This window comes from Neomonachus schauinslandi, chromosome 5, assembly GCF_002201575.2.
Source record: "Neomonachus schauinslandi chromosome 5, ASM220157v2, whole genome shotgun sequence".
NCBI lineage: Eukaryota > Metazoa > Chordata > Mammalia > Carnivora > Phocidae > Neomonachus > Neomonachus schauinslandi.
This window is the reverse complement of record NC_058407.1, coordinates 129,660,229-129,685,184: the sequence shown is the minus strand read 5'-3', so window position 1 is coordinate 129,685,184 and position 24,956 is coordinate 129,660,229. Positions and strand designations below refer to the sequence as shown.

General features: G+C 37.0%; 1 pseudogene; it reads right to left on the bottom strand.

The window, feature by feature from the left end:
* Window positions 1-746: 746 nt before the first annotated feature.
* Window positions 747-23,845, bottom strand: LOC110586507 (annotated as a pseudogene).
* Window positions 23,846-24,956: the final 1,111 nt, after the last annotated feature.

The following is a 24,956-nucleotide window of genomic DNA, read 5'->3' as shown; positions in this document are numbered from 1 at the left end:
AGAGGGACACTCTGCTCTTTTAGTAAATGTTATACTGGGGGGCTCCTTCAAAAATTTTAGTGGTTAATGTCTCATCTATTAATTCCCTCAGCATGACAACAGCAAACAAGTTTTTAAAGACTTCCTGAGTATAAAATCTGGATCCAAATCTCTAGCTATATAATTTCATCAGCAGGAAGTGCCTTTTTGCAGACCTTACTGCTAGTCTGATAAAACCACTGATTCTGCTGCTGTTGATAAACTCCCTACATTAAAGTCTTCAACCTTCAACAATTTTCAATTCCAAGCAAAACCTAACAATTTTATTTTCTGTGTGCTTCTCATTTACCCAGAGTAATATGCTGTCCTTTCCCACAGCGTATCAGGTTGGCTCAGCTCATGATGGTGAGAAAAGTTTCCTAAGGTTCATTTTCCAGAACACTAGCTGCTTAACATTGACTGGATTGAAACTCTTCTTCCCCCAAACTAATAACGAAGGTGCCTTTACATTTTCATCCACGGTGGAACGAGAAAACTCAGACCGATGGCTAACTTAGAGTCGAACTTTCTCTCTAGCCTGTGGATTTTCAGAAAAAGCTACTCTGTAAAGCCCTCCTGGGACTTTAAGCACAAAAAGCTAAAAAAATAACAGAGAGAAACACCCTAACTAAGGGAAGCATGCTTAACTAAGCCATCCATGACCACAGGTCAGTTGTGGAAGGTGGATGCCAATATCCAGTGAGATCAGAACTGAGAGGGAGAGAAAATTTTTTTTCCCAAATCAGTATAGCTTTTATTGCATCTTTAAAATGTCACAAATAAGTCTGAAAAATCATCTGGCATCTTGCTGTTTCTGTAGATGGACAACTCAGATCTTATTCATCAGCCTGCTGAACTGTTCCTTTTTCAGAAACATAGATACCAACCAAGAATTTTCTGATATCCTTGTTTTTAACAGTTGTGGCTTGCTGAATCAAAGCAGCTGAGTTTCATACAAGTTCAATGTCATTTCCTTCAATAATTAACTCATCTTTTTGGGCTTGAGATACAGAATAAGCAACACCTGGCCTCATCAGAACTCTGCGGATACATTTTTCATCCAAGAAATTTCGGCTTTCAACAAGAGAACCATTCTCCTGAATAACAACGTTGATGGGGAAGTGAGCATACACCTCATCTTGTAACGGAAGCCCGGTGCAACGCCCTTGATCATGTTCTGTATGTGACTATAGACAGTGCGAACAGTAGACAGCTCTTTTCTATTTCCCCACCATTTGTCAACTCGGAGCCTCTTCTTTTTCTTTCCAAGAAGACTGAATTCTACATTGATGTGATTGAAGTCCCTTCGCAGTGTTCCTCTGAGGCCTTTCACAATAACTGTGCCTCCCTTCAGAGTGATGTCGACATTTTCTGGAATGTCAACATGTCGACAGTCTGATTGCTGAGAATGGTCTTCCTTCTCGCAGGAGATGTGGCAAAGAGCAGGGAGAGACAATTTTTGGCTTAATTTCAGAAATCAGATTCAGCTGCGAGAAGACCTGGGGTGAGCATCAAATGCAACACTAAACCAAGGCCAGGGTACCATACTTCAGATACACCAGAAATCCAGTGCAATTTTAACAGGGACAGGGGAAGAGATCTGTGTACCTCTAGTCCTACTCACTAATAAACATTTCTGTAGAGTAAGGTGGTACAAAAATTTTTCTAGACAGCTTAGGACAGCTTAGGACCCCCTTTTGTGGGTCAGAGGACCTTGTGAAGGAAAAATTGGGCATGGATGTGTGTTTTGGGGGTAGTGGTGGTGGTGGTAATGTTCAAGAGTCTCGGTGTCAGAGGCTCATAAGAAGCCTGTCCTAAAAAAAAAAAATAAATATATAAATATATAAATAAATAAATTAATTAAAAAATTTAAAAAAATAAAATTAAAAAAAAAAAAGAAGCCTGTCCTACACTATAAAATGGGTGTGGGCTGGGCCCATGTGCAAGCAGACAACACAGCTGTCTGCCTCTACCTCCAAACTAAAGACTTATTTTGGAGCAGACAATGTGTGAGGGGGCATTTGGAGCCATGTGCTAGCTTTGTCCCTTAAGTTTCAAGATGCATGCTTTAAATACCAGAGACATGTTGGATCCCAGTATTACTTCAAACCCGGAAGGGCTAATCAGCCTGGATATTTGCTTAGAAGCCCGTGACCGAAGCATATTGGAGTAGACATTCTGACAGTATTTATGTCAAAGTTCCTTTTCTAGTCAGTTTGGTTCTTCTAGTGAAGACTGGGGTGGGTGCCAGGAAGTCAGCAATTCATTTGGTGAAGGTATCAGCAATCACTTTTTATTCCTCAGCCTGGTGATTCACACAGACCTCTCCATGACCTCTCACAAACAGAAGTCATTTCAACTAGAGTCCAAGCAACTTCCTAGAGTTTTCTCACTGCTGCAGGCCACTGCTGTTTCAGTTTTTGTTTCACGATTCCTTTCAACTCTCACCCTTGTCCAGGCAACATGAAGAAGGAACATGCATGGATGGAAACAGTATTTTCATAACTTAATAGGGACTGAAAAGGGACAATGTAATGACCAGGACTGAAGAACCAAATCTGTACTACAGTACAGCTAGTTAAAAACAGACATGAGTGTTTTAATTTCAGGGATCAATGTTTTTATTCCAAAAAGGAAAACCTTTATATGTGAAGCCCTAGAGAAAAAAGCCAAATCAGCTGTCAAATGGTGTGGGTCCAGAGGCATCGGACAACTTGCCTGAAGCAACCCTGCTGAAGTGTGCTAAAGTTGAAAAGGGAAGTCAAATATTGTGATTACACATGCCTGTTTGTGTGTTTGCTTTTACTAAACAATTCTATTTGAGATATGGGTACATGATTTTCCTTGTAATTGGGATATATATATATATATATATATATATATATATATATATATCTTTTAAAATTAAAATTAAAGTAGCCATATGGATGAATAAAAACTTGGATGACTTTCTTTCATATAAGAAGAAATGAGTATAAAGATGGCGGCAAGGATTCAAGTTTGATGTAGGAAGATGATTTGAGAGGTTGGACTAGTGCTCAGAGAAGCAGCTAAATTCCTTAAAGAAAAGATGACTTAAAGACATTTTTCCGAGGTAGTGTAAATGACTGTGTTTCAAAGATGATGAATGCAGAAGATGACTTCCCAAGGCCTCTTCTGGGCAGATATGTTGAATCGTGAATATTCATAGCAAATGGTTTCATTAAAACACAGGTGAAGACACATTTATTTTTCCACCCAAGGACGGTGGTGTCAGTAAAACCAGTATGAAACAATAATGTTTCAGAAATATTTAAAATGAAAGGATGAGCTCTTAACATTTGGTACAGCACAGCATGCCAATGGAAATGATGTACTTTTCTTGTTTAAGGCTGGGGTATAAACAACTCATTCAGAGCAATTATTTCAAACTATGAGAAATAGAAATGCCAGAATGGATGAGCACCATCACAGGGTTTTACAATTCATCAAATAAGAATCATAATTTGACTTTTAGACCGTCAGTTGCCCTTGCATTTTTTTTAAGTTCAGTTATTATTGAGCTTACTCGAGTTATCTCTTTTTGCCGAGTACAGACAGCAAAATTTAAAGCCACGGCATATAGAAAAATAGATTTGAAGCTTAGCCAGGGCCACTTTGGATATTTCCAGAAAAATAAATACACACTTTATTTTAGTTGGTGGGGCAGGGGAGGCATGCATAAAAGATAAGTAAATGCATTTTCATGACAACTATAATAGGCTGGCAGAGAAAGAGTCTTTGGGATTTCAGAAGTTAGAAAGAGATGTAACTATGCCCCTTTCCTTTTACCTACCATCTTTTCTTTAAAAAGGAAGGGAAAAATGGGGTGCCTGGGGTGGCTCAGTCATTAAGCGTCTGCCTTCTGCTCAGGTCATGACCCTGGAGTCCTGGGATGGAACCCCACATTGGGCTCCCTGCTCTGCGGGAAGCCTGCTTCTCCCTCTCCCACTCCCCCTGCTTGTGTTCCCTCTCTCACTGTGTCTCTCTCTGTCAAATAAATAAAGAAAACCTTAATAAAAACTAATAAATAAAAAGGAAGGGAAAAATGAAAGAAGAATACATTTCCCTGGAGTCCAAAGGGATGAACATCTGGAAAAATTAATGTAACTGGTGTTTTCCTTAGGAATCACTTTGAGGTTAGGGCTGCAGTTTCGATAAAATTGACTGAAATTAAAGTCTTTATGGTCTAGTTAGGCTTTTCTTAACACTTGACACAATTATCTACAGTACCTTGATTTTCCCATAAGGTTTTTGAGAAAGAACAGAAGAGCAGATGAACAGACTCAGAACACCTTCCCAATTTGGGGATAAAATTTCACTTAACTCAATCGTGGTGCCAGTGGTATGGACAGGATGGTCCAGTTCAAATAATGTTTATATAACATGGCTGCATGGCTTTGAGATCTTTTAAATTCTTTCCTGAGAGCTTCAGTCACTCAACGTTCACTCATCCAAAACCCTTTATATTCTCAAATATCTCAGTCCATTTCACTGTAAAAGCCAAGCATTGAGTAGAAGGAGAAAATAAATGTAGGTATTTCCAAGGTTTTATTTTCTCTTCGACTCTTAAAAACTAAAGTGGAGAGATATTTCACACAATGGTTCTGATATTCCAAAATACATAGCTTTCAATCCTAGACTATCACCTCAAACCGTAGATTTTGGTGCCTTGGAAATCACAGTGTCTGTTTTTCTTTCTTTCTTCTTTCTTTCTTTCTTTCTTGGCACTAGGAAAGACTTTGACTCTATCTGTATTTTGTCATTGAAGAAATTAAGACTCATAGCCCTCAGGTTATTTATTTTATCCACAATCAGGTAGAACAAGAATCCAGTCATTGTTATTTTAAGTTCAATGCTTTCTGTGCTACATGATGCTACCATTCTGTTTAACTAGAAGTTCAAATCTGGCCCAGAGTCATAAATAAGAACATTTCTTGTCACTGAGATGTTCAACAAGCAATGTAAAATGAGTTACATTTTCTGAGGTATTGAATGCGTTCTGAAAATCATCCAATTGATAACAATTAGCAGTTTTAGATGAGTGGATGAGTATCATGGAGTGAGGATTGAAGCTAATTAATGAGGAATTCTGGGTAGTCGTGTTCTTCCTTTCCCGTTGGATGGTTAGACATTAAACCTTGGAGTTGTCAAATGAGTAACACCTTTGCATCAGTATTAAACTCACACACAAAGAAAATTAATTACAGGAAAGCTGTCTCAAACCCACTTTGTCAACTCTCTCGACAGGAAATTCTCACTTAGGCAGGAAAAGTCAAGTACCGCTGTCTTAAAATATCCTTGTTTTTATAAGCTTTTTTTTTTTTTTGCTTCTGAAGGAGATGATGGTGTAGAAGTACTTTTTTTTTTTTTTTTTTTGAATACAGAGAGACAAACACATCTGCCTGAAAGATTAAGGTTTAGTGAAACGACAAACCAGATCTTGAGCTAATTCCCATTAGACTGTCATCAAGTAGTGTCCCCACTAATGCAAATTGTACGAACTTGAAATGTTCTGCTTAGCACTGAATTCATACTCATCTGATCGTAGGGCTCTAGAAAGAGTCATGTGTTTCTTATTTTAGAAAATGGCTAGCAAGGCAGCACCCATGTCCCAACTAAGAGTGGGGAAACATAATAATGAGCTAAAGTCACCCTGGCTCATCTAATTTCCATTTAGAAGCTTCTGTTATAACATAATTCCGCTTAACTTGTCCTTTTCAAACAAATACATTGAAAGTTTTATTTTTAAATTCTAATTACTTGAAAAAAGATCCCTAGTTTGTGTAAATATAGATTGTGAGTGTTGAATTAAGATATACGGATTCGAGAGTTTTGATAACCTTGGAAAGGGTATCTCTGACAGTAATTCCCAAGGACCTTGCTTTAGATCCTCATCATTTTCTGGGAATAATGCCTTCAGGAACCTCTGTAATGGCTCCATAATGTCTTCTGTATTACACAGCTTATCCAATTTTCCAAGGTGGACATTCTATTATTCCTCACTTACTCCTGGGAGTTGAAGGCATTGATCATGGTTCTTTTAGGTTTCTGAGTGAAAAGAAGTATGTCATTATACATTACTCTCACCTCTTAAAAACCTACCACCCACTCAGAATTTTGTCTGAGATGTAGGCATCTTATTGGAAAATCTTCATGCATACTTAGGTCTTAGTAAAATAATACTGGCATAATAGTAAAATAGTAAAATAATACTGAATAGTAAAATAATACTTAGTAAAATAATACTGAGCATAAGTTACATTTCTATTAATATTTGAAGGCTATTTCATATGGATATTAAAAATATACTAAATGAAATTTTAAAAATTGATGAATGGATCTCTGTTTCCTAAAATATGGCAGACTAAATTATTTTGACCAATCTTGCCACTGAAAATAATTTCACATGGTAATTAAAATATTTTTTAAATCTTAACCTGAGATTAATAGTGTTAAGTCAGTGGATCACACCAAATTTTCTACCATTTGTCGCCAAAAAAAACTCATTTAGATTTTGTAAGCAGTTCTTGCTTAAAACCACAATACTATCCAATAACTATGTTGATAAAGGGAAGACTGGTAAGATTATAATAAATTAAGGAACCTAGATATATATTTATGAATTTTACAGATTAAATTTTAAGGTCATATGCAACTTCATGTTAACACACACAAAACAATAGAATATGTTGTATAATTCATAAATTGAGATACTTGTCATTTTGCAAATGAAATAATATATATAAAGTTAAAAATTAAAAACTAGTCAAGGAAGTTATTTTTCAAATATTAATCTTTTGCTGGTAGTGTTATCCATTTGGAAAAAAGAAATAACATATTTTCTTTTACCATTCAGCAATAATTTCCTTCATTAAACATTTCTTGAGTATGGAATCTATGTAAGCATGATGAATGGGATATAAAAATGAGCATTGAGGAGGATCAGGCAGAGTAAGGAAGGAATTGGACAGGGAGGTTAGAAAGGTATGATGAGTTCTGTTTTCCAGAATACATCCCCCCCAATGTGTAGAGAAATACCTTCTAACATAACACATATAAAAATGAAAGATAAAATATGTGAAAAATCTTTTCTCATAGCATGAGTGAGGAAGAAGGAAGTAAGACAGATAATCATAGATAAAAAGGGAAAGTACAGTTCTCCAAAGTTAAAGTAGTGTGAGTTGGGTTTGGCTTGAAAGATGTGCCAATTTCTGGTGGGCTTTGGGCTGAGTTTTAGGGGAGAACAGGAGAGAGAGCTTGAGTCCCAGACAAGGTGAGAATTGAAGTCAGAGGCCCCTCCATTAAGTAAGGACCTGTAATGTATGACAAGCTCACAAGGCAAACAAGAAAAATGCACCCATTAAGGAAGAGCTATGTGGATTAACCACTACCCAGACAAGAGTAGAAAAAGATCCTCCCCTGAAATTTGCCAATTATAAGCCCATACTCATAGCTGTGGGTGAAATTCACACTATTTGCATGACCCACAAAATAGCAAGCTGAAAATTCAACTTAGTCATGCCGGGTTGGAAGCATCCCAAAGGGCCTGGAAGAAGTAAACACAAGTCTCTCCAGTGAAATATATTTTAAACTAGACCTCAAGTTACTTCTGATAAAATTCCAAGGAAATTAGCTCCTATTGAAAAATTATTAAGTACACATGAAAATAAGATTTTGTGAGTGTCAGTAGGAACAACAATCTTAACTATCAGATCTGCAATAATTTCAGACATTCAAATGATAATATATAGTATATAAAATATCTTTTTAGCTTAATAAAGAAATAAAAGAAAGGTTTGAAAATAAAACATAATAAACAAGAGACCTAACCTTTTTCCAAACAGATCTGAAAAGATATCAAATTGAATATATGGATATGAAAAATATATTAAATGAAATTTTAAAAATTGATGAATGGATTTCTGTTTCCTAAGATATGGCAGACTAAATTATTTTGACCAATCTTGCCACTGAAAATAATTTCAAATGGTAATTAAAATATTTTTTAAATCTTAAAATCTATGTAGCAAGAAATTACTGGATCAAAATCTAGGGGAACCAGTGATGTAAACAGAGCACTCAAGTTGCCTCTCTCCTTAAATCATTTGATAATTTCAGAAAAGATGGACTTCATTTCAGATGGACCTTATGGGTATGGAATGAATAAGTTAAAGCCCAGAACTAATAGGAGATTCTCGTCATAATCCTGGAAACCCCCATATAGCTATAAATTTAGAGAAAGGATGAGTCAGAAATAAATCTTCTAATCTCAGGGTCACAAAGAAAGTCATTTTTGCATTGAACATAACGGAAGGAAAAAAAATAATGCCTCCTAATCCTTGTGTGCATTTTCAAACCAAATTTGCATCATCTGAGCAGTCCACAAAAATTTAACTATAAATTTAGTTTAAATTGTTCCCTGATTGGTTGGGGTGCCTGGTGGCTCAGTCAGTTAAGTGACTGACTCTTGATTTCAGCTCAGGTGATGATCTCAGGGTCATGAGATTTAGCCCTGTACTGGGCTCTGTGCTGAGCTTGGAGCCTGATTAACAGTCTCTCTCTCTCCCTCTCCCTCTGCCCACCCTTACCCCCACTTGTGCTCTCTCCAAATATACATATATAATATATTAATTAATTGATTATTGAATTAATTAATATTAATAAAGTTAATAGTAATGAATAAATATATAATATATATATATAATAAAATACATTTTTCTTTGATTGGTAAAGTTCCTAGGTAACTGACCAAAGGAAATGCAAGCCATCTATGGAGGAAGGCATTTACTGTCATTGTAGGCTTCATAGACACCTCACAAATAATTTTTCAAGGACAACGAGGGCACACAATCAATAAATAAGTATACAAGGACATTTGGACCCATGACAATGAATCATTAGGTTAAGAAAACAGAACAAGAAAGAGAGCCTAATGGACCTGTAAAGATGTCAAATGTTGGAAATATCAAATAAGGATTGCAAAACAACTATTCTTATTATGTCTAGAAAAACTAAGACCGCACTGAAAATATCTGTAGGTAATAAACAACTATAAAATGACAGCATATTTGAAAAATGACCAAATCGATTTTCTAGAAATAAAAATTTAATAACTGAAATTAAAAATAATGGATGGGATTAATGCCCTATTAAACATAGCCAAAGATATATTAAGAAGATGTTATTCAAATGCAGCATGGAGAGACAAAAAGAAAAAATGTAGTGAGAGATTATGAGACATGAAGCATAAGGAGAAAAGTTCTACAATATATTTAATTGGAGTCCTAGAAGGAAAGCAGAGAGACACTAAGGAAGATGATTTTTTTTTCTTAGATAATGGTAAGAATCTTCCATAAATGATGAGAGGAATGAGTCACAGTTTAAAGAAGTCAAGCAAATCCCAATACATACATGCATGCCTATATAAAATCACATATAAATAGTTACATAAATAAATTCATACATGGCAAACACATAAAATGAAATAAATACAAGAAATTCTCACCTAAACATAGCATAGTGAAATTGCATCCAGGACTGAGGCTAGGAAAGGGATTATATTAAGGACTGGTAGTTAGAGGAACAGCTTACTTCTCATAGTAACAATGAAGCCAAAAGATAGTGAAATAGTATCCTCAAAGTCTTGAAAGAAAATAAATTTAAGCTTAGATTTCTATACCCAGCTAAACTATCTTTCAAGACTAAGAATGAAATAAAGTCAAGATGGAAAGTGGAAGCTGCCAGGCCTCTTAAAACCTAGACCTGGGACAGTCACAGTATTATTTCCATTGCATGCTACTGATCAAAGTAAGTCACAAGGCCAGCATAGATTCTAGGAGAGGGAAAACAGACTCCACCTCTTGATGCATGCAACAGCATTTGAAATAGGTAAGGATAGCACTGGTGGTAGTCCTCTTCAGAGGCTATCTTCCACAATGTAAAGAATTCCTTAGGATCATTATGACAAAGACAAATTACAAGAAAAAATGAGCAAAAAACATGAATATAAAAAACTAGACCTAAGCCAATATCAATGAAGAGTACAGTGGTTCAATACTATTTATGAGTGAAATATCAAAGAGTAGTGAAAAGAAATAACCTAAAGCTATATTCAACAACATGGACAAATTTAAAATACAATATTGAGCAAAAGAAGCCAGGTATAAAATAATGCAAACTGTTATCTACCTTTATATGCAGTTCAAAAACAACCTAATAAAACAATGTATTGTTTGTTTGTAAATATATATGGTGAAATTATAAAAAATGTAAGAGACTGATTAAGCCAAATGGCAGAATAGTGCAGCAGGGTGGGAAAGAGAGAAATGTGAAGTTCAGTTGCTTAATTGGTGTGTGGGCATATAAATGTTTATTTCATGTTGTTGTTATTATTATTATTATTTAAAATTGCATATATGTGACAGCAACATGCAGAAGAATGAAACTGGATCCCTTTCTTACACCATACATAAAAATACATTCAAAATAGATGAAAGACCAAAATATGAGACAGGAAACCATCAAAATCTTAGAGGAGAACACAGGCAGAAACCTCTTTGACCTCAGCCACAGCAGCTCTTACTACACACATCAGAGGCAAGGGTAACAAAAGCAAACATGAACATTGGGACTTAATCTAGATAAAAAGCTTCTGCACAGCAAAGGAAACAATCAACAAAACTTAAAAGGCAGCCTATGGAACAGGAGAAGATATTTGTAAATGACATATCTGATGAAGGGCTAGGATCCAAAATCTATACAGGACTTATCAACCTCAACACCCAAAAAAACAAATAATACAGTTAAGAAATGGACAGAAGACATGTATAGATATTTTTCCAAAGAAGACATACAGATGGCTAACAGGCACATAAAAAGATGCTCAACATCACTCATCATCAGGGAAATACAAATCAAAACCATGATGAGATACCACCTCACACCTGTCAGAATGGCTAAAATTAACAACACAAGAAAAAACAGATGTTGGTGAGGATGTGGAGAAAAGGGAACCCTCTTACACTGCTGGTGGGAATACAAACTGGTGCAGCCCCTCTGGAGAACAGTATGGATGTTCCTTAAAAAGTTAAAAATAGAACTACCCTACAACCCAGAAATTGCCTTACTAGGTATTCACCCAAAGGATACAAAAATACAAATTTGAAGGGAACACACATCCCAATGTTATAGCAGCATTATCAACAATAGCCAAATTATGGAAAGAGTCCAAAGGTCCATCAACTGATGAATCGTTAAAGAAGAGGTGTGTGTGTATATGGTGTGTGTGTATATGTATACACACACACAATGGACTATTACTCCACCATCAAAAAAGAATGAAATCTTGCCATTTGCAACAATGTGGATGGAGCTAGAGAGTCTCATGCTAAGTGAAATAAGTCAGAGAAAGACAAATATCATATGTGGAATTTAAGAAACAAAACAGATGAACATAAGGGAAGAAAAAAAGGAGAGAGGGAAGCAAACAATAAGAGACTCTTAATGATAGAGTTGAAGGGAGGTGGGTGGGGGATGGGCTAAATGGGTGATGGGGATTTTTTTTTTTTAAGATTTTATTTATTTGACAGAGAGAGCACAAGCAGAGGGGGAGAGAGGGAGAGGCAGGCTTCCCGCTGAGCGGGGACCCCGGCCTAAGGCAGCTGCTTAACCGACTGAGCCACCCAGGCGTCCCTGGGTGATGGGGATGAAGGAGGGCACTTGTGATGAACACTGGGTATTACATGTAAGTGATGAATCACTCAATTCTACTCCTGAAAACAATATTACACTATATGTTAACTAAGTAGAATTTAAATAAAAATTTGAAAAACGAAAAAAAAATTCCATGTATGTTTTATGCATCCTGTTGTACATAGCATATATTTCAGTAAAGGGAAAAGATAAAATTAAGGTATAAAACCACCAAGTTTTGGGTGGACATGGGGAACAGAGACACTCAGACAGTTCTGGTGAAAGTGGAAGATGGTGTCATCCCATTTCAGAACAATTTATTAATATTTAGTGTAGTTAACCCTGCAAATTGACTCTGATGCTGAAATTTGGCAGAGAATCTCTCACTCCAGTGTAAAGGACACATAAACAATGGTGTTTATCGCAGCATTGTTTATAATACTAAAATCCCAATTAGAAGGAAAGTGGATTTTAAAAATTGGCATCATCATACAATTGTGTATCAGTTAAAATTATGAAACTAGAGTTCATACCTGAATATAGATAAACTGGGGGAAACAAAATTTAGGCAGTAAAAAATTCTAGAATGATTTGGAGAGTATGATATCAATTAAGTAATTTTTCAAATATATAAAACAATTCCATATAATGCTGATAGATAAAAATGAATTAAACATATAAAAGAATACACAACTTTATAATAACGGTTAGCTCTTTGAGAACCCCTGTCTCAGAGACCTCAAATTATAGTTTCCAGTTTACAGGGAGTTTTTATTTCGATGTCAGTGATCTTTAAAATAGAATAGCTGTGCAGTCAGGGCTGAAGTATTATGAGGATACAGGTAACCAGGGAGTTGGGGGGAAGTGTTTATAAGATGTGGGGGATGGTCAAGAAAGGGAAGCAGAGATGCATACCTTTCAGGGCTGTCTCTGCCTTCCTGTATGCAGAAAGATAGAAAGTAAGAAGGTAAGAAGAGGAAACCCGTTTGACAACTTTGTCTATAGTCTTTAACAAGGTTACTAAAGTACTCCAAGGTTTACTATATTTTTGTGTAATATTTTATTCTTTCCAAAGCACTTTAACATATATTATTAACTACATGTAGAAATGGCCAGGCAGGAAGCATTCTTCTAGTGTTACCCTTAGGAAACTGAGGACCCCCAAAGTTCAATGACTTATCCAAGGTAATACAACTAGCAAGTGATACAGTTCAGGGTAGAATTACTTTCCCTCTTAGAACTGCAGTTTTTCATGTGGTGATCCTCTCTCCCCAACTCTGGTAACCTACCTTTCAATTCAAAGAGAATATTACATAAATTTTTATCTTACCCGGTTTACTTCTATGTTCACGAGAAGTTTGAATGGAAAGAAAATAGGGTCATGCATTCTACTGATATTAGAATGGAGCAAAGGAAGTTCATAAATCAAGTTGGCAGTAAATTTTCAGCAGTATATAGGCTTGGGAATGAGTAAAATACTGCTTCCTTTACTGGGATGATGATACCTTTAAAGAATGCCACAGAACAGTGAGGACTATGGTATGACACACCTGTAAAGGGCCAGGTAAAAAAAGCAGGATCTGTTTGATCTTTGTTATCCCAGGGAAAAGCCTACCCTACACACCCTTGCTTGAAGCCTAGGTGTCCTAAGAAAATAAGCCTCTCTTAAAATGCAATCCTTGTCCGTATCTCTTTCAGAGATCAAGCATTTGGCTTCATGTGGTTGAAGTTTTATATTATAATTATATTCATTGTGATTCCATAAATACTATATGGGGACATAAGGTCATGGAGAGACAAGTTCTTTGACTACCATACTGAGCTTAAAGTTAGTCTGGGAAGTATACGGACTATATGGTTTTTTAACTATGAGATATATTTCCTTATTCAGTTATATAGTTGATGATACCAAAGGGACTGTTTTTATAGAAGGCTTTGTAGCACAGATTCCAGTATAAAAATAATCAGAAATGAAGAGGATGACCACTCTAATCTCAGCAATCTTAGAAAAATTCTGTAGATGGCTTTTATTATTAAACATATTTAGAGCTTGAATTTTTCAGAGTTACAGCTGCTTTATATAACTCAAGGAAGCTTCTCTTAGTGATTTTAGAGATTCCTCTCTACTTCTTACTTCTGGAGTCTAGTTGTATTCACTTTTATCATGACCTCTTATCAAGAATTCTTCCAAGGATGAAGGAAAGGGATGAGCAAATGGATGGTCGAGATGAGAAAATAGTGCAGGGAGGTTTGGGGATTCTCAGTTGGTCTAAGAGTAGCAACATAACTTTCCATCTCAGAGTTAAATTCTAAAATTCAATACACTGGACTCAGATCTCAGCTCTTCTCTCTATGTCATATGGGGCGTTTCACAACTTGGTCCGCTTAGGACTCTACTAATTCATCTGTAAAATGGGAATAGAAAGACCTTAAGGAGATGTTGCAAACACTGAAGAGCACAACACAGGTAGGAAGTAGCAAAGTGTCTGGTACATAGGAAGCATCAAATAATCATTGACTATCCAGTCCTTTTTTTTTTTTTTTTTAAGATTTTATTTATTTGGCAGACAGAGAAAGAAAGAGCACAAGCAGGGGGAGCAGGAGAGGTAGAAGCAGGCTGCCTGTGGAGCAGGGAGCACAATGCGGGGCTCGATCTAAGGACCTTGGGATCATGACCTGAGCCCGAAGGCAAACACTTAACAGACTGATCCACCCAGGAACCCCTATCCATTCTATTCTAATGCAAATTGTGTTACTGTGAGCCTATTTTTATGGGGGCACCCACTCTTCATCTCCAAATGACTTCTCTCTCTCCGTCTCCATTCCTAGGACACGGATTCAACATTAATCGGTAAGGAGACACTACCTAGTTATGGGAACGAACTGCATTAAGGGCAAGAGTAAGTTCAATCTTGACCAAGACTGTAAAACATTAGTTAAGGTTGAAAACCGTATTTAGGAAGCACATAATCATTGCTCTAATTCTTTCTGTCATCTGAGGGAATGTTTTATGATCAGGTGGAGAGAGGGGTGTGAACCAGTGGCAGCCCTATAACTTTGAAGCTCAATATTTTGGAGACTCAGACTTATTCCCACAATGACTGACCACACCCTTCAGTACCACACCTTCATTTCTCAAATGGAAAATTTCCATTATGAAATGTGTGCATTGCTGAAACTTCAGGGCATTCTTCTCGGAGAAACACATGTTTAATTGCATCTTTTCCACCACCAATTTTGAGGAGGCAACCTAGATGTTTTCCCCTCTTACTTTAGTTTCTCCTTATCTTATATTTATCCCCTAAACAGTTCATCGTGGGTATGGAAGCTTGATAGGAGCATTTAAAGAATGAAAAGTGTTGCAGTTTGAAGAAAAGAAATGATGAATATATAAGTAGGTATTTACCGCTGTTGACTACTCTGACCATGATCAGAAGGGTTCTCTGAGAGACCCTCTGAGCAAGAATTTTGAGGGAGTTGCTCTGCTTGTGTTTCAAATATGCTCATTTGTTTTTTAAATTGGGGTTTAACTATTCTTTCAGTAAAGGCTGCCAATTTGCTCAAGAGTGACTGACTGACTAGGTGGAAGGTTAGAGATGGCCACAAATTCTTTCTTCCCTGGAATCTGAGGTACCTGTTGGGATTCTTTTTCAATAGAGTAGGTAGAAGGGATGCTGCGTGACTTCAGAGGCTAGGTTAGAGCTTGTCTGATGGTTTCTGCCTGGGCCCCTTGAGATACTACCCCCTCAGAACCTGGCTGCTATACTTTGAGAAGCGTAAGCCATATGGAGATGCTCAGGGTCACAGCTCCAGGTGAACAACTGGCATCCATTACCAGCTGGGTTAGGATTCCATCTTGGTCATTTGGTTCCATTGGGTCTTCAGAGTCCTGCAGCCCCAGCAGACATCTGGGTACAACTGCCTGAGAGACAGACCCCAAGCAATTACCACTCACTATGTGATGAGTAAATAAAATGTTTTCTCTTAAAACCCCCCTAAAATAGCTTTATTGGGGTATAATTTTTATGCCATATTCATCCATTTAAAGTATACAATTCAACACATTGAGAGTTGTGCTGCCATCGCCACAATCCTATTTTAGCACATTTCCTTCACCTCATAAAGATCGCTCATGCGATTTTCAGCCAAAGGCAACCAATAATCTATTTTCTGTCTTTACAGATTTACATTTTCTGTACATTTCATATTAAAGAAATCATACAACTTATAGTCTTTTGCCTATGGGTTATTTTACTTCGAAGAATGTTTTTAGGTCCATCCATGCTGTAGCAGGGAATATTGGAGCAACACTCATGTAATCCTGAGGAGCCCAAACTGAGGTGGCCCAAAGAATGAATTCTTCCTCAAACTATAACAGAAATCTTGCCTGAGTTTCCAGCCTGCTGACCTGCCCTACAGATTTTCACTTGTCAATTATATCAGCCAATTCCTTAAAATAAATCTGAATCTGTGTGTGCGTGTGTGTGTGTGTGTGTATCCTGTTGGTTTTGTTTCTCTAGAAAACTCTAATACACTATTAAGTATGATGTTAGCTGTAGGTTTCTCATACATTCCTTTTTTAAGGAGATTGAAGAAGTTTCTTTATATCGCTAGATTTTTAGATTTGGGTATTGTTGTTGTGGTGGTTGTGGTTGTGGTTGTTTTTCCAGGAACTGGTGTTGGAATCTGTCAAAGAATTTTTCTTTGTCTGTTGAGATGATTGTGTGATATCTGTTCTTTATTTTATCAATGAGTTGTAACTTATACTAATTTAATTTTTGCATGTTAAATCAGCCTTGCATTCCTGGGATAAATTCCACCTGCCCATAGATTATAGTGCTTTATATATATTGCTTTCTATATGTTCCATTAGCTAAAATTTTGTCGAGTTTTTACATCTGTATTCATGATGGATTATTGTTCTGTAATCTTCACTTTTTGTGTGTCTCTATCTGGTTTTAGTATAAGGGGTAACACTTGCCACATAGAATGAGTTGGGATGTGATCTAACATATTCTACTTTTCTGAAAGGGTTTCTGAAATATCAATATTGTTCTTTAAATTGGTAGAATTCACCAATGAAGTCATCCAGGCCTGGGCTTTTCTTGTGGGTAGGTTTTCCATTCTAATTTATTTTTTTTACCCCTTGTTGGTTTATTCAGATTATCTATTTCCTCTTGAGTCAGTTTTTTTTTTTTTGTAGTTTTTAATTTTATTATGTTATGTTAGTCACCATACAATACATCATTAGTTTTTGATGTAGTGATCCATGATCCATTGTTTTCGTATAACACCCAGTGCTCCATGCAGTACATGCCCTCCTTAATACCCATCACCGGGCTAATCAATCCCCCCTCCCCCCTCCCCTCTAAAACCCTGTTTGTCTCTCAGGTCCATAGTCTCTCATGGTTCATCTCTCCCTCCAATTCCCCCTGCCCATTTTTCCCTTCCTTCTCCTAATGTCCTCCATGTTATTCCTTATGTTCCACAAATAAGTGAAACCATATGATAATTGACTTTCTCTGCTTGACTTATTTCACTTAGCATAATCTTAGCATAATAATAAAAGTTGGGTATTCATCTTTTCTGATGGCTGAGTAATATTCCATTGTATATATGGACCACATCTTCTTTTTTTTTATTTTAAAGATTTTATTTATTTATTTGAGAGAGAGAGAACGAGAGAGAGCGAGTACATGAGAGGGGGGAAGGTCAGAGGGAGAAGCAGACTCCCTGCCGAGCAGGGAGCCCGATGCGGGACTCGATCCAGGGACTCCAGGATCATGACCTGAGCCGAAGGCAGTCGCTTAACCAACTGAGCCACCCAGGCGCCCTGGACCACATCTTCTTTATCCATTCATTTCTTGAAGGGCATCTCGGCTCTTTCCACAGCTTGGCTATTGCAGACATTGCTGCTATGAACATTGGGGTGCATATGGCCCTTCTTTTCAATACATCTGTGTCTTTGGGGTAAATACCCAGTAGTGCAATTGCTGGGTCATAGGGTAGCTCTATTTTTAAATTTTTGAGGCACCTCCACACTGTTTTCCAAAGTGGCTGTACCAACTTGCATTCCCACCAAGAGTGTAAGAGGGTTCCCCTTTCTCCACAACCTCTCCAACATTTGTTGTTTCTTTCCCTGTCCATTTTGGCCATTCTAACTGGTGTAAGGTGGTATCTCAGTGTGGTTTTGATTTGGATTTCCCTGATGGCTAATGATGATGAACATTTTTTCATGTGTCTGTTAGCCATTTGTATGTCTTCTTCAGAGAAGTGTCTGTTCATCTCTTCTGCCCACTTTTTGGCTTGATTATTTGTTTTTGGGGTGTTGAGTTTGAGAAGTTCTTTATAGATTTTGGATACCAGCCCTTTATCTGTAGTGTCATTTGCAAATATCTTCTCCCATTCTGTGGGTTGCCTCTTTGTTTTGTTGACTGTTTCCTTTGCTGTCCTCTTGAGTCAGTTTTATTAATTTTTATCTTTCTAGGAATTTAGTCATTTCACCTAAATAATACATTTGTTGACACACAGTTGCTCATAGTATTATATTATAAAGCTTTTAATTTCTGTAATGTTAGTCTAGATTTCTTCTCTTTCATTCCTGATTTTGTTCATGTGAGTCTTCTTCCTTTGTGCCTGGCCTGTCAAGCTGAACCTTTGTTAATTTTGCTCATCTTTAAAAAAAAATTAACTTTTGGTTTCATTATCTCAATTGTTCTCCTTCCCATTTATTTCTTTTCACTTTAGTCTTCATTATTTCCTTCTCTCTACTTGATTCATGTGGATGTCTAGGATCCTCTCCATTCTCTCCTTAGTGTGTATGCACGTTTATGCATGTGTGCAGGCTTCCAGACCACCAGGAATATGTGGGAGCTTATCAAGGCCTTTTGTTGTTTTATTATCCAGCTTTCACTGTTAAATTCCTAGGTATCCTGTCAATCTGACAGTTTCCCCAGCCAGGTCTCAACCTCACACTTGCTGTGACACAAACATTCCTCATTCATCTGCCATCAAGATCATTACTCTGACAATGCCCAGGGGCACTGGATCTATCCACATTCTGCTCCAAATCCAATTGGCCTCCTTCAGCAGCAAAGCTTCTGGTTTCCAGGGCTTGTCTCACCCCAGTAGATCTAACATGTTGACCCAACTGAGGGAAGAGACAAAATTGGTCTTAGAGATACTCACTAGTTTTACCTGAGATTTAGTCATTTTTCTTGAATAAATACTTCTCAATTTGTTGTATATCTCTGGTTAATTTCCTAAGGACTGGTATGGTTGTTTTTGATAATTTTGTCCAGTTTAGCATTGCTTTTTGTGGAGAGGATTGTATGATCCCTCATTCTGTAAGTCAAGATTGTTGTTTTAAGCCACTAGATTTGGGAGTAATTCTTTTTTTATTTTCATTTTTATCTTTTGGTTATTATTTTTTTTTAATTTGAGTATAGTTGACACACAATGTTACATTAGTTTCAGCTGTACAACATAGTGATTTGACTAGTTTATATATTATGCCATGCTCACCACAAGGGTAGCTACCATCTATCCCCATATATCACTATTACAGTATCATTGAGTATATTCCTTATGCTGTGCCTTTTATTCCTAGGACTTATCCATTCCATCACTGGAAGCCCATATCTTCCACTCTTTTTCACCAATTGGGGGTAATTTGTTAGACAGCAACAGATAAAATGAAACAGTGGGTTCTTACCAGGTACTAAGTCTACTAAGGTGAACATTTCAAATTCCTGTTTTGAAGGACAAGACACACAAAGGGAAAGTAATAAAGCTAATGCTGTTAACAAGATGACCTGTTTCCCATATAAGAAAATCATATTACCAAAGGCAATGCCGCTTCTGTATTAAAGTTCTATTACAACACATCTGCATGAGTCTTGCATATGATTCTACATAAAGATCCAAGAACTCTGTATGTCCTCTATGGTGGTGTTCTTTAGCATTTATATGTTGAAATATATTTTATTAAACATTATTTTTCTTTATGTAACTTTAATGTTATAGTCAGCTTATTATATAGATCTTTGGAATTGGCATGTGGATACATTATATCATATATAAATTCTATTTAGTAAAGAAAGAATTGTGAGGCATCTATTATAAAAAGGGGTATTGAAGTCATAGTGTTGAGAATCACTAGAGTAAATCATCTCTATGCTAAGACAATATTAAATTTGCTAAAATCCACTAGACTAATTTCTCCTAGGTGCTTGATGAATCTAGGAAACTTTAAGGAACTTGTTTTAGGTTCTAGCTCATGACTATAACCTCTTTCCTGTTTTAAGTATTGATTAGTTTACATGTTGATCCCTGGCACAATTCGGAGATAAAAGCAGTGATAGTAATTGTTTAACCAGCTTCAGGAGGCTTAATAAAACTATCATTTATAATACATCTCATGTCTAAACACAAAGAATCATGAATAATGTATACTCTGTGTGTGTGTGTGTGTGTATTTCAAATGCCCCCAAAGTTTTGACCTTTGTTATTTGGCACTTTAATTTTTGTTATTTGGTTTAATTTATTTAATAACAACAGTAAAAGAATTCATTCTCATTTAATTCAGCATAGGGTTTTTTTCTGTTGTTTGGAAGCATATGTATTATATGCTAGGTACTGTTCTAGAAACTGGGTTCCAATGAATAAGACAGGTGTATGAGACTGGTCTGCATCAAGAAATAGAACGCCACTTGAATCATTCAACCACAGAGACTTAAAGGACTATTTATATTGGTGAGCAGATTTAAGAGAGGATGTTGAGGGCACTGTGACTGGTAACAAGGAAAAGCATTACCACCCAAGGCTTAGAGGAACAAGGGGAGGAAACAGTTACCAGAGCTCCTTGAAAATAGCTCTGTGGAGAACAGGCTGCCCTGCAGGAACTGTAGTTACCAGAACCAAGGCCCAAAGCACAGTGACAATAGAGCAAAACTACACTGGCTACAACTTCTCCTCTCTTTCTTACTTCCTGTTTGTGCTTCCCATGGGCTAATTCCAAGCCCAAGGACCCAGCATTCAGTCTGTGAAGGTGAGCCTCTTGGGCTTAGAGTGGGGCCAAAAGAAATGGAAGGTGGTCATGAGGGCACCACATGGAAAATAAAAGGCATACCATCAATCAGTCTTTGGAGAACTTATACTTCTAATGGTGGAGACAAAGAGGTAAATGGGCCATGGTAATAGAATATTGTATGTACAAAATGGAGGATACCCCAGAGTTCTGTGGAAGCACAGGGAGTGAGATCTACTCCAAAGTGGGGGTGCAAAAGGCTTCACTAAAGAAATGATTCTTAGTACAACATTTGAATTCTGACTAATATTCAGATAGGCCGAGAGAGGTGGGGAGCAGAGTATTCTAGGCAGTGAGAAGTTCAGGGTCTATCATAGTAATTATATACATATCCACCCAAATCATTTATTTAAAAATCTATTAGATATCAAATCCTGTGGCAGGCAGTAGGGATTTAAGACATGATTGTTATTTTCAAAGGATTTGTATCTTTTTTTTTTTTTTTTTTAGAGAGAGAGAGCAGGGGTAGGAGGGTCAGAGGGAGAGGGAGAGGGAGAGAGAGAATCCCAAGCAGGCTCCATGCCCAGCACAGAGCCCAATGCGGGGCTCAATCCCACAACCCTGAGATCATGACCTGAGCCGAAACCAAGAGTCAGATGCTTAACCAACTAAACCACCCAGGCGCGCCTGGATTTATATCATTTTTATATTCAGGATTGTTAGATGACTGACTCAAAGAAATATAAAATAGGATTAAATTATGTCTATTTTTATTACAATTTACTCATTTGACTCACCATGTTTTACACCAGAGTTTCCAAAAGGTATTCTGAAGAATACCACTTCTTATATAAGTGTTTCTCAAGAAATAGGTTTTGTAATTGGACATATTGGAAAGAGGCTGGGTTAAAAAAAGTTAAACAGGCACTTTTAGAGCATGATGTCTTGGTCTTTATTATGCAATTGTGCCCATAATACCTGAGGCAACTATATAGACTTTGTCTTCCAAACTCATTTCAACACAGAAACCATTGACTGAGAAGCACATGTTGAGTCTAGTGTTCGGAGGAACATAATTCCAATATGTGGCAGCTATCTTTCCCAAATTAAGAAAAAAAAATCCAATTAGAAGATGATTTAAATTAGTAGACAACTTCCAATATTTAAAGGATGACAATATTTTCTGTTTATGGGCGTAAAAGTCATTCATTTTTATTTCTACACATCTTGCTTTTCTTTTTTTCAGTTTTAGTTTTCAAGTCTTTACATTGTAACTTTCAAGGACTGAAAGACAGACCTGAAACAGAAGGCAAAGCTGCCTGCATAGACAGGGAGTGTGATGGGGGTTTCTACCTTTTATGTCATTTTCAACATCAGCTGCCACCCTAGTAGAAAAGGTGCCAATGAAAGTTGGAGGAGTTTGTTGTTGTTGTCTTCAATTGCTATGTATCTATTTTCAAGTTCGGGGTTAACTAGGAGTGACTACCATTGTTTTCTACTTTTCAAAAATAATAAAAACTCACTGCATGTTGATCTCAAATCCAACATCATGGGAAAAAGTCAAAGAAGATGAAAGCATTGAGCAGAAATGTCAGCATTAGAAGATCTGGATTGCGTGTTCTTTTCTTTTTTTTTTTTTAAGGATTTATTTATTTATTTATGAGAGAGATGGGGGATGGGGTAGAGGGAAAGGGAGAGAAGAGACTCCCCACTGAGCATGGAGGTGAGATGGGGCTGGATCTCATAACACTGAGATCATGACCTGAGCTGAAATCAAGAGCCAGATGTTTAACCCTTAACTGACTGAGCCACCCAGGCACCCCTTGTTCTATTTAATAAACTTTCAAAATGTATCTTCTTCTATTTGTACTGTGTAGATTTTCCATTTGATAAAGTATGATATTTAAAGTAGAGCCCTTTCAGTGTGTAATACATTTCTCTATTTGATACACCAAGCTTTTTCCTGCTCCCGATCTCCTTGGTATGGGGAAATGGCAAAAAAGTTGAAAAGATAAATGTATGTCTTTTGGTAACGTTCAGCACATACAGCTTGATGGACAAAGATGTACTAAGTTTTGTATGAAATTTTGTGTCTGCCCCCACAATAACTGGAGTGAAAGTGTTATGGGTTGATGCAAATAGACTTAGTATGCCAAAGAAATCATAAAGAGAGAGGGATAGATAAAGATGCAGTCATATATATTACCACACAGTGCTGTGTTATGTTGTCTTTTTAAGTATATCATAAGACAAAAACCCCCTCAACTCAAAGAGCTCGATAAAACCAGCCCCTGGTCCTAGACAGCCCTATGAGCAACTTGCTATTCAAGTTTTGTCTAGGTCATTTGGATTTAGTCTTTTCTACAAAAAAAAAAAAAAAAAAGCGGGGGTAGGGGGATGAAGGAGGTGGTGGTGGAGGAAGACTAATTTTCCTTCCATAGAAGCTCAGAGCAAAACTGCTTGCTGATTGTAAAACGCTTTCAAATGGCAAGTGCTTCTCCATAAATGTGCATCTTTATTCATTTTTATGTAAAACAGATCACATCAAAAGAGACAATTATTCCTTGAAACTAGATGTTGCTTTCTTGATCACCTTTAAATTGAAATCCTCATGTGAGTGGAGGGTAGACAGTGGAGGGAAGATGAAAGAATCAGACTTCTATGGGGCACTAATTCAATCAGAAGGAGAATCATCACTGAGTCTGCTACTTCAAAACCATTCGGGGGGGTCAAAAAGCCACCAGCAGACCCGTCGGAACAATGACTCTGCCTTTTGGTGGCCGTGCAATTTTCTCAGCTACTGATTGGTATGAATAACGCTGACGGAGCCCAGGCTGATAACATCACTGGAAACGAGGGATGAGGTCTGTGAAGATCACAGGAATGGGAAATCCCTCCGTGGTGGTGCGTCTCATCACGGTACAGATCTCATCAACATCGAAGAGTGACCTTTAGTGAAGGAAGCGTAGGGTGGAATTCTAGTCTCTTTGATTCTTTTTTTCTGGTTTGAGTTATGAGGGCGCAACAGCCAGCAGCAGCATGTAGAAGTTGGGTCGGGGAAGTTTCCTCCAAACGATCTTGGTCCATCTCGAGATGACAGTCTGCACAATTATTCCGTGTCCCAAGCCCACTGACAAAGCACCGTAGGAACTGACACGACTAAATCAGAACTCTAATCTGTTTTGAATAAAATGCGTGGAAACTCAGATGTAATCAATCTTTACCGGCAGTTTTAAACTGGTGACGTAAAAGGTAGACATGCTATTTTTCTAAGAATTCATGGAGTTTTAGTTCCTGCATTGCCAATGAGCTGATAACTTGGGGAAACATTCATTCTCCTAGTTGATATGTTTTGCTTGCATTTGGATCTTTTTTGAGGTTTTGTTTTTACTACCTGTTATTGAAGTGTGACATACATACAGAAAAGTGGACAAATCATAAGGGCACAGCGCCATGAATTTTCATAACATGAACAAGTTGTGTGACCTGCACCCAGATGAAGAAATGGAATTTACTAGAATTCTGGAAGACTCCTCCTGCTTCTTTCCAGTCACTGTTCCCTTCACAGGATAATCATGATCTGATTTCTGATACTGTATATTTGTGTCTGAACTTCATATATAAATGAGTTATATAGTATATATATCTTGTGTCTGGTTTCTTTTGCTTAATATAATTGTGAGTAATCCATATTATTGTGTTAATTCTCACTGCTGGATAATATTCCATTGCACGAACATACCACAGTTTATTTATTCATTTTACTAATGAAAGACATTGGATTTTTTTCTTATTTTTGGCTGTTACTAATAGTACCCTTACAAATATTTTTTTACATGTCTTTTGGTGAATATATATATATATATATATATATCTTGTTTTGGCACATCCTGAGGATCAGAATTTCTGGGACATAGGTTAAATGAATGATGTGCTGTAGGAAATATTGACACTGATTTTCCTCCTTGGAATCCAGAGGAATGAAAGGTACATCTCACATTGACTCAAATGCAGGAATTAAACATGGATATAAAGTGAAGGTCAGGTTTTGCTTTATAGCAGGTTTGTGAGTTTATGCTTTACACGGGTGCCAAATTGAGGAGCTCAGGTGTTCCCACCATCATATCCTGGTGTTTCTCACACTATTCTAGAAGCCAGTTGCGTTCCTGAAATCACTGAGTATCTACAGTGCAATGAA